The sequence below is a fragment of the Humulus lupulus genome, chromosome 4 (assembly GCF_963169125.1).
Source record: "Humulus lupulus chromosome 4, drHumLupu1.1, whole genome shotgun sequence".
NCBI classification, from domain to species: domain Eukaryota; kingdom Viridiplantae; phylum Streptophyta; class Magnoliopsida; order Rosales; family Cannabaceae; genus Humulus; species Humulus lupulus.
Genome location: NC_084796.1, coordinates 137,826,685 through 137,838,694, shown reverse-complemented (window position 1 = coordinate 137,838,694; position 12,010 = coordinate 137,826,685).

Here is a 12,010-nt window from a genome sequence, read left to right as displayed (position 1 = left end):
GTGTGTTGAGAGTATTATGGTTTTTCCCCTAGGTTCAATTAACCTTATCCCATAACCAAAAGACCAAATTTCCCCTTAAGTCTATCTAAATTCTCAAGTGCCACTAAGGGCAATTTCGTCATATGCCTTTTCTATAAATCCTCGTTCAATCCCGACTTGTCAACATAATTATCAATTACTTACTCATTACTCAATAAACTTCAAAATATTCTCTAAGTTCCTAAAATACCCCTAGGCTCACCCCGAGCCGGGTATTAAACCTTGCTATGACTATTTCGCTAATCCACTCACTAGGACCGCCTCGAGCCGTATACTACTAATATATCCTGATAATAATGTGGTCCCAACCATTTAACACATATAAACACATTTATGCCCTTAACGAGCCAAATTACAGTTATGCCCTTATCAATAAGAACGGGCCCACATGCATATTTGATACTCATAAACATGCATCTAAATATATTCATATCATCATATATATCTTGCATGCCACATAGTCACACATTTAATCAATTAATCACACACATATAGAGGAGGAAACTACTATGATTGACTCTGGATTATGAATATAATTGGGTAAAACCCCTATCTCTTGGATTATCGGAGGGGAGGAGACTCTAGTATTATTACATTATGAGACCTACGGGGTTTAGGCTCCTAGTCTAGACCAGACTCGTGCTCGGCCTGCATAATACCCAGGGTAAAGACACCATGACACAGGGAAGGCCATGACAAAAGGTTTGTACCGCATTCTTCAAAAATAGTGGACCTAAAGTGTAAGGTATTATCCACCACTATGGTACATTTGGGGTAGCTATGATCGTGGCGTACAACTAATTAGTAACCGCACTGATATTTTATTGATTTAAATAAAACTAAAATTTTATTATATTTGAACGATATAATTAATGTTTGAATTAATTATATAATAATATGCAAGAAAATTAATTATTTATTTATGAGAATAAGATCTTGTATTAGTATGACATAATTAAAATCATATATAATGAATAAAATTGTCATTAACATATAGAAGTAGGGAATATTTAATTAATGGTTACTAGTGCGGTTTACTAAGTATACGGGATGCGAGTGACCTAGATTCGGATTACTGATTGTGGATAGACATCTTAGTAAAGGTGTTGTATGTAATAGAGATTACATATGACAGGACAGATGATAATTAATTATCTTTACAAACTTTCTGTTTGACATACATATTTAATTCTTATCATAATAGATTATCATTTGTAGATTAGCCTAAATCCTGAGAATTCATGAACTCCTGTTTATGTTTATTGGATCTTTTGATTCACGCGTTAAGGTTTCATAGTATAATAAGGCTAATGACTTTTGTTTTGGAGATTCAATATCAGGAATTGCTAGGAACATGATTTATAATAATGGAATCCATACTTTCCTAATGGATCAAATATTGGTTCCTTTAAGGGTTAATTCTGGAACTGAATAGTTATTGAGCTCAAATCTATAATATGATTATAGATTAATTATTTGCTAGTAAATTAATGGTACTTAAGAATCAAGAGGTAATTAGAACGCTAAAATTGTAATATTGGCCAGCTCTAATTAACGAACGAATGAGGATACAACTACATTTATTGATTATATCAATGGACTACAAGATGAAACTCTATAAATATAATTCTACAAATACTTATAGTTCAATTCCATATTTATAGTGGAGTAATCGTGGAATTAATAAATAATATTATTAGATTAAAGAATTTAATTAATTATCTGGTTTATTGGAGCTTTGTATATGTCAAAAGAAATATTTGTAGAGAAAATGACTTAATTGCAAATGAATTAATTTTCTAGGGTAAGGAAATAATTATTTGATAATTATGGGCAATTGATAAATTATGAATTAATTAATTATTTATCTATATAGATTTTAATTTGAAAATCGATAGATTAAAATAAATATTAATCATGTTTGGATTAATTTAAAGAGAGATTAATAATTATCTTATTTAGAATAAGATATTTATTTATTTATTTAAAACTGAAATTTTAAGGTAAAGTTAATTTTCAATTAACTGATATTTATTTTGGGATAAATCTATTGTCTTAAATATTTATTAAATAAAAAAAATGAGAAAATTAGGGAAAATCCTAATGCGGCTCACGCCACTCACTGGGCAATACAATGAGTTTTTCCTAAATATAAAGTTTGAGTGGTGCCACACACAGGGATATCCTAACCCTGGGATTTGAATTTTACATTTCAAATAATTTGTTTATTTAATTATATATATTTAATTGTTCTTTTTAAATATGATTTAAATTAAATAATTAAGTAGGTTATAGCTTATCAGTTTTATTTGTATGCGATTTAATATATTGATATATATATGATCCTAACTAGGATTAATAAATTTTAAAATCCAAATTCTCTATTGTGTATCTCTCATTTACACTTTTAATACCAATATAAGGGTCACGTTCAGGTCTAGATCTACCGGATGTCGGCTCACAAGCTGCCTCAGGTTGAATCGGACTAGTCTAAAACTGGAAGCAACTCGGTTCATTTCTCTATATTGATTACCTTGGCAATTGTGCCGGCTGCTACCCCCTATTTAGCTCGGCCTTAGCTAGGAGCTTGTCTATCCTCGGGAGCCCTTCTTTTGCGCACCAACTGTGCGGCCCTCTCTTCTTCATCATCCTCCTTAGCGACTAGGAGGAGCTCCTAGGGAGGAGGGAGCTTGGGGGGGAGGCCTCAGGACCTAAAGGCTAGTGTCTGAGCGCCACTACACTGTGCGGTTCCCCATTGACATGCGCCAGCCCTAGCCTCTGTGCGCATGCATGTAGCCTGCACCCCTGTGGCGTGCAGCTCCCTAGCCACCTGCGCCACCCATGCTGAGCCCTTGGCTCACCATGCCACTAGTCGTAACCCTAGGGCACCACTTTTGGTGCCCAAACTATAGATCATAATTTTGTGTAATTATATTTTTATTTAATTGATTTTTAAATTATCTTATTTTATTTTTATTCGAAACATAAAATACCTTTTAGTTGGTTAAGATTTTATCTTAATTTTAAATAATTATTTCAATTTGATTATTTAATTATTTAAACTCAACTAAATTAAAAAGATGACAAAAATGGTTATTCAATTCAAAGTTAGTTTCTAATTAATTAGTTGGGGCTAACAAATTCCTAAAGATTAACAAGAAAGCCTAAAAGAGAGGAGAAGCATGCTTGGAGTCTTGAAAATAACTCAAAGGCTATTTTGTAATTTTATTTATATTTTTTCAAAGGTTGTAAATTAAGAAATACCCAACAGTGCTTGATTCATCATTCATCATTTATTTATTGTATTTATTTAAATAAATGTTCATTAATGTTTGGTTGATAACATGATAATGCATTAGTCAATTACTTGTAATTCATGAAACCCCAGATAGTTTTTCATTAATCGTGCATCTTTTAGAAACCTGCTTATTTAGGATTATCCTAACTATTTATGGGAATTTTTTTGGTGAAATAAATTGCTTGTAAACTACTAAGTATTAAATAAGTTAAAACTTGGTAACTCACACAATAATAAAAGTAATAGTCGTTATAGGCATTTAAGATAACCAACTTTATTTAAAAAGTATTTTAGTAAAGTTAGATGAATGTAATGGGTAATTATCTAGACCACATTAGTTGTAGAAACATGTTATTTTATAATTAAATGTATTTTGTAAATAATTACATTCATAGAGTTTGTTATCCCTCAAAATTCAATAGATGACGTGGCGAATGAGAAAGCAGCACGTGACATCACAAGTCATGGAAAAACAACAAAGTATTGAAAAAAGACTAATGAGTAAAAGAGGGCAGGTCTAGGACCTATAAGGAAGTCGACCAGGGCTAAACCCCCTACAAGTGGTAGGCCTGGCCCGAGCCCCTAGGGGTGGTTGACCCACCCTATTCTTCATAGGGTGGTCAGCCTAAACTCTCAAATACACTTCACTGGATATAGTTCACGCTCGTTCAAGATGAGATCAATAGGCCTAGCACCTAGAAAATCAACAGGCCTAGCACCCAGAGGATCAACAGGCCTAGCACCCAGAGGATCAATAGGCCTAGCACCCAAAGGATCAATAGGTCTAGGACCCAAAGGGTCATCAGGCCTAGCACCCAAGCTCTGAAGGGTCATCGGGCCTAGCACCTAAGTCTAATGGACCAATCGAGACTTATCATTTTCCCAATGGTTTCAATCGTGCACCATCAACCATGATCCAGAAAAACAATGAGAAGACCCACGATCTCATAATCATGGGGAGGTGGACACGTATCTCCAATGTCCAATAATCGTGTACCAAACCACAATACTGATCATGTAACAACCCCAGGTACTATAAACAAAGGACCATGGGTTTCATAAAGGGGGCTTTTTGGATCTTTCTAAGAACGAATTTGAGAGAGATATTTTCGAAGGAGGTTAGCTTCTTCTCTAACATAAGCACGAAATCACTTGGAGGCTTACAGACCTCCGTGGGACTTGAGGTGTCTCTGGAAAGAAACTTTGGGCAAATTGGTAACGAGTGAATACTTCAATTCATCCTTGTAATTGTCTATCGAGTGATTCAAGACCAAAGACTAAGTGGATTAGGTTATTACTATTCATCAGATCAGGGCTGAACCACTATAAAATTTCTGTGTGTTTATTTAAGATATTTGTACTCTGCCTTATATTATATTCATTTCGTTCAAAAGTTTTTGTATACTATACATACGACTGTTGGCCAATTTCACAGGTCAATATTTTGGTGCTTTCATTTAGAGTACGAAATCAAGAAACACACCTTCATCGATTTTACGATGCCACCAAAACCTAGTCAGACAAAGAAGACAAATCCCAGGGATTCCACCACTCAGAATCCCATCGATCTCATTAACGAACCTCAGGTGGAGGTTGGAGATCAACCTGATGTGGAAGATCCACAAGGTACTCACCAGGAGGAGATGGCGCAATTTTGGGAAAGGCAGGATGCCTTTGCTGCAGAATTTTCCCTCTAGAGGGCGACTATGGAGCGACAACGGCGGGAGATAATGAGCAGGTGCAGAGGATGATCCAGAGGGAGCAAGAAGTATACTGGAGGCACCGGGAGGCTGTTGTGGCCACGGAGGCGGCTACCGAGTTAGCCAAGCAAACGCTGAAGTTGTTGCTCAGTCGGTGAGGGAGGCTCAGGCCAAAGCAGTAGGGATGCGAGCAGCAGTAATAGGGAGTCCCAAGGGAGGAGTCAAACCCCAAAGACGCTCTTAGAGCCACTTTCCCAGAGAAAAAATGAAGAGGCGCTGTCTAAGACTGCCTCTTCCATGACTAAGAAGAATAATACTTCCTCTTGGAGTAAGAGTGTTACCAACCCGTAGGCCCCTTCCCAGGGGGACAGACGAAATGGCACATGAGAGGAAGGTCAGACATCTAAGAGGCGTGACAGAAATGGAAACAACCTCTCAAAGCCTCAAAGTCATGTAGAAGGATAGGCTTGGGGGCAGAATCACACCGACAAGGGCAAGGTGGACCTACCACCCCTACATCCTTAGTCTAACAAGGGAAAAGAACCGATGAACAACACCAATACCATGTTCGATAGGCTTAGAAAAGATGAACAACACCAATACCGTGTTCGAGGGAGGTCATCAACAGAAGGACCAGCGCTCAAGAGGGGGTACCAGGGATGTCTACCCCACCTGGAGCAGCGATCCAATCAGCAGTGCAGGGTCAAATAGATGCACTCACCATGGCTGTTCAGGGCCTGACAAAGAAACCTTCTGACATCGAGCTGGCTCAAAGAAGTGGGAGTACCTTTAGTACCGAGATCCAAGCCGCTCAAACACCACCTAATTACAAGACCCTGAAACTTCCAATATACACTGTGAAGGAGGACCCAGTACGACACATTGGATAGTTTGAGGATCATATGGATTTTCTCGGTGTGGAGCATGATTATAGGTACAAGGTATTCTCTACCACTCTCATTGACTCAGCTCAAGAATGGTATTGGAAATATAAACCGGGATCCATCACTTCCTGGGAGCAGTTCAAGAAGGAATTTTGCAAGGTGTTCAGTGCCAGACAGATTCAACTAGTTTATGCCAATCAGCTAGCTAACATCAAGCAAGGGAAGGATGAATCCCTGAAAGACTACATCTAAAGATTCATGAGGATGGCAAACTAAGCATCCAAAGTAGGAGATGAAGGGAAGTTCGTTGCCATCTCGGGAGGAATAATTTATCGTAGTCCCTTGTGGGATAACATACACAGGAACGCCATCAACACCTTGCAAGAGTTCCTGGATCGAGAAAACAAATACATGAAGCTAGATGACACTATCATGAAAGAAGAAAAATGCATCAACCATCCGACCACTATCAAGGCAGGCAAGAATGGTGCAAACCCTCTGGTTACCAATAGGGGCGATGGTAAGAAGAGGAGTACCTCAAGGGCCAAGCAAAGTAGAGAAAAGAAGGCTAAGTCAGCACAAACTGAAAAATAGCCTAAGCATTAGCCCTACCAGCCCAAGTTCACCAACTGTACAGCTTTAACTACATCAAGGGCTAAGATTTATTTGGCAGCATACCAGAAGGTACCATACCGAAAGCCACCACCCTTGCGCTCAGAAGGAAAGAGGGACAAGAACAATTTTTGTCGTTTCCATAATAACTATGGGCACGACACAAACGAGTGCAAAAAGTTGAAGGATGAGATAGAGTTTCTCCTCCGATCAGGAAAACTCTCGAGGTACCGAGTCAAGACCAAAACCCCAAGCAGGAAAATAGAAATCCGAAGGCAAGAGAGTCCACCACTAGAGCTAGCAGCCGTGGACTTCACATTGGATACCATATGTGGGGGGCCCCACATAACAGCCAACAATGACAATGCTCATGAGCGATACATAAGGAATGTAAGACATCAGGTCGAGGAATCTTCCCAGTGCATGGCAGTCGAGGAGCGGTCTCCAATAAATCCAAAGTATGAAAGTGAAACTCTCACTTTTACGGAGGATGATGCCAAGCATGTGAGGTACCCCCACAATGACCCTCTGGTCCTTACCATTCAAATCATCAATGCCTGAGTGAAGAGATGCTTGGTGGATACGGGAAGCTCAGCAGATACCATCTACAAATCATCCCTCGAGAAGATGAAGCTTACGGTCAAGGACATATAACACCATGTTCCCAAGTGATATATGGGTTCACGGGAGAATGCCTAGCACCAACAGGAACTATCAGACTACCAGTCATGGTGGGGGTTGCCCCTGGGCATGAAACTGTGATGCTAGAGTTCCTGGTGGTAGATTTCTCATCGGCTTACAACATAGTGCTCAAGAGACCCCTCCTGATGGCCTTACACATAGCAGTGTCTGTCCGACATCTGTCTTTGAAGTTCCCCACAAGCACAGGGCAAGGATGTGTATAGGGTAACCAAAGGGAGGCACGAGAATGTTATAATGCATTATTGGTCAAGGTAAAGAAAGGACCATGCGTAAACAACATGGTAGTAACATGCTGCGAAGGGAATGAAGAAAGTGATGCGGAAAACAAAGATTTGTTATTATACCAAGTTTCCTAAAGCGAGGAAAATGACATCGATCCTCACTTTGGGGATGATGTCATGGGGGTAGGACCAGTTGAAGATCTTGATGAAGTCCTACTAGACGAGGAGGACCCGACTAGAGTAATCAAAGTTGGGAAGGAACTAAAGGTAGAAATTAAGGCACAAGTTGGTAGAATTTTTGAAGAAAAACCCGGACGTCTTTTCCTGGTCACATAAGGACATGGTTGGAATTTATCTATCCGTAATAAGCCATGTCCTCAATGTGGATAAAAACCACCCACCGGTGCAACAAAAAAGGAAACTTCATGACAAAGACCAATCTCAATCCTTGAAGGAGGAGGTCGAGCGACTCAAGGAAAATAGTTTTATAAGGAAGGCCTACAACCCAGATTGGGTATCAAACCCCGTGCTAGGCAAAAAACCAAACGGTAAATGGATGACATGCGTGGACATCAAAGATCTAAACAAGGTCTGCCCAAAAGACTACTTTCTACTACCCAGAATAGACCAACTGGTCAATGCAACTGCAGGATATGAAATACTCTCATTCATGGATACATATTCTGGGTATAATCATATAAGTTCACCCTCCCGATGAGGAACATACCAGCTTCCAGATAGACAAGAGATTGTACTGTTGTAGGGTAATGCCATTCGGCTTGAAGAACGCATGAGCCACATATTTAGTGAATGGCATGTTCTGAGACTTGATCGGAAAAAATATGGAGGTATATGTCGATGACATGTTGGTCAAGTTCAAAGAAGCTAGAGGGCATGTTCAAGACTTGGAGGAATGCTTTGCAATACTTAGAAAGTATTGCATGAAGTTAAATCCTCTCATGTGCTCATTCGGAGTTTGTTCTGGTAAGTTTCAGATACATAGTCAATTCACGTGGAATCGAGGCTAACCTCGAGAATATCAAAGCATTGATCGACATGAAGTCATCAACCACAATCAAAGAAGTGCAAAGCTTAACAGGGAGAGTAGCTACCCTCAGTAGGTTCATATCAAAGTTTACAGACAAGTGTGTCCCCTTCTTTAACTTACTGAGGGGCAGCAAAAAGATCCAATGGACCGAGGAATGTAAGAAAGCCTTCCAAACCTTGAAAGAGCATCTCACTCAACCTCTCATCCTAGCGAAGCCAATAGATGGTGAAGTACTATTCATCTATTTGGCAATCACCGAGCATGCAATCAATGTTGCTTTGGTGAAAAAAGAGAACAGGGTACAACACCCTGTGTACTATATCATTAAAAGTCTAGTAGGTGCGGAGTCTAGGTATCACCCTCTTGAAAAGCTAGCCTACTATTTAGTAATCACCTCTCGAAAGCTGCGCCCATACTTCCAAGCTCACTCGATCCGAGTCCTAACCGATCAACCACTACGACAAGTTCTTTAGAAACTAGAGGCCTCGGGACGATTACTTAAATGGGTGGTGGAGTTAGGACAGTTTGATATCACTTATCATTCGAGGACGGCGATAAAAGGACAAGCATTGTCGAACTTCATAGTCGAAGGCACCAACCTTGAAGACCCTTCCTACCAATCGGAGAATGGAGATACCAGAAGGTAGGAGATACTCCCACATGGAAGCTATATGTTGATGAAGCATCCAATGAACATAACTCAGGAGCAGGAATCATACTAATTACTCTGGAGAATCATCGAATCCACTGTGCTCTCAGATTTGGATTCAACGCTTCAAACACGAGGTTGAGTAAAAGACATTATTAGCAGAGTTACACTTCTCTCAGGATGTGTGTGCACAATCCCTAGAGATATTTTGCGATTCCCAGCTCGTGGTGTACCAGGTACTGGGGGAGTATCAAGCCAAGGGACTTAGGATGGTGCAGTACCTGAACAAGGAGAAGGACTTGTTGACACAGTTCAAGAGATACTCGATTACACAAGTCCCAAGGGAGCATAATGCTAATGCTAATGCCTTAGCTAAGCTTGCCAGTGACAAAGATGCAGACACCCTCATTGTTGTTCCCGTCGAATACTTGGCGAAAAGAAGCATAACCAAGGAGGAGGTACTACATGTTGAGTGAGGAGACACATGGATGAATTCTATTATTAACTATCTCAACCTAGGAGTAGTACCTAGTGATCGGAACTAAGCAAGGAAGTTGGTGAAACAAGCTGCACGACATATGATAGTTGAAGGGGTCTTGTACCGACGAGGGTACTCCCAAAAAATACTAAGGTGTGTTACACAAAACCAGTCAAAGCTTTTAATGATCGAGGTACACGAGGGGTTTTGTGGAGATCATGCTAGGGGGCAGAGTCTATCAAATAAAGTCCTAATACAAGGATACTTTTGGCCAACGATGAACGAAGACTCGATGGAGTATGTCAAAAGATGCCACAAGTGTTAGATGTTCTCCAAGATACCTCGGGCGGCACCTAATGAATTAATACAAATGCAAAGCCCTTGGCCCTTGGCTGTATGGGGAATCGACCTGATCGGAAATCTACCCACGGGAATGGGAGGAGTCCAATTTTGTAATGACCCAAATTTACTAATAAGTCTTAAGGGCCTTGATTAGTGTGCTGGAAGGGCATAATTTGAATATATGTGATTTAATGATTAAAAGCATGTTATATGATTACTTGGATATATGTGATGCATGACTATGTGTATTAGTATGCATGTAGGCCCTGATTAGGTTAGAAGGGCAGATTCATAATTTTGGCCATTGAGGGCATAACTGTATATATCTATGATAAATTGTTGAGACCACATTATTATGTGGATATATTTGTAATTTGTGACTCAAGGCGATCCTAGTGAGCGGTTCAGCGAAAAAGCCACGGCGAGGATTTATACCCGACTCGGGGTGAGCCTCGGGGTATTTCTGGAAATTTAGAGAATATATTGGAGTCTATTTTGATATTGAGGAATATAGTTGGTGATTAGTTAGGTGTCGGGAAGTAAGCGGTAAATATTAAAGACACTCGAGGAATTAGCGGGAATTGGGAATAAATGACCAGAATGCCCTTGGAAGGATTAAGGGCTTAAATTTAATGGGAGGGTATCATGGTCATTTGGCTTATAAGGGATAAGATTTAAGTCTGCATTATGCCTTAGTGGAATGTCTAGAATTTGAAGGAAGCTGAAAGAAGAAGAAAAAGAAAGAAGGAAAAATAGGAGTCATTTCTTCTCCCTCTCGGTTCAGGTTTCTTCCTCATTTCTTGAAGGAATTTGGAGCTGTAACTCAGGGAGAGTCTGGGAAGGAGCTTGAGGCTAGGGTCCTTGGTTTGGCTTGAGGAGTTAGCAAGAGTAGTCCATCCAATTGAGGTAAGGTTTAAGGTTGCTTTTCAGTTTCTGGTTCTTAATGTAAATATGGATTTTGAGCTGAGTTTTGGTGGGAATTCTAGGGAATTGAGGCTGAAGTTTTGAGGAGTGGAAGCTAAGGAAGAGTGGAGAATAGCCTAAGGTTGAAATTTTCTGTTGAAGGTAAGAAGTTCTGATCTTGGTCACTTGAATTCTGTGGGTTCAGTTGTTTTTCTTATTGGGTTTTTGAGCTCTAGGTTCAACTGTGGTGATTTTTTTGATTTGGGGTGCATGTGATTGAGTTTTGTATGGTTGGGACTTATGGGGTGAGATATAGATATTGGTAGGTTTGTTTTAGAGTTTGCTTAAGCTTTGGAAGGATTTTGGAAGGTCTTTGTTCGAGGAAGTTCGATGAGGAGAAGTCTGGGTTTAGTCTGGCTGTGACTAACGCTGTAGCGCTAGCCTTAGGGCGCTACAGCGCTAGGCTTGGGTGTCTGGGAGACTGATGCCTCTGCTTGTAGCGCTGTAGCGCCCACTTTAGGGCGCTGTAGTGCTACCCTGTTCCCAGAAAGGAGTTTTTTGGTTTTTTCTTAGGGTTTTTTCCCGGGGGCTCGGGGTTTGATTCCACCACCCCGTTTGGTGGAATTAGGGCTTCTTGAGGGCTCGGGATTGCTCACGAGGCTAGGTTTTGGGATTGAGTTTTGGAGTTGGTTCTAACTTGTGACCATGACTAGGTGTATGCTAGGGCTCAGATGGGATCGTGCTTGATGATCGAATTGAACAAAGCTATCGAAATCTAAAGGTAAGAAACTGTACCTGGTTATATGTTTGTGATGGGACTAAGAGCTCCCTATATCCGTATGATGTCATAGATGGTATTATGCCATGGGATACGTGATAAACGGCCTAAGGGTGCCGTAAATAATACTCGCGCACAGGGCGTGGCTTAGCCACTGGTAGCTGAGGATAGCTTTATATTCACTGAGCTCGGTTTAAGCGGGCCGAAGTCAGTGTTGATATGAGATGATGTACTTGGTATGCTGAATACTTGAATGCCATGAGTGTTTGAACTGTTGAGTACTTATTTATACTATATGAGACATCTGGTTGTTTGCTTGATGATTATGCTTTGTTATTGTGTTTTCTCGCCGGGCC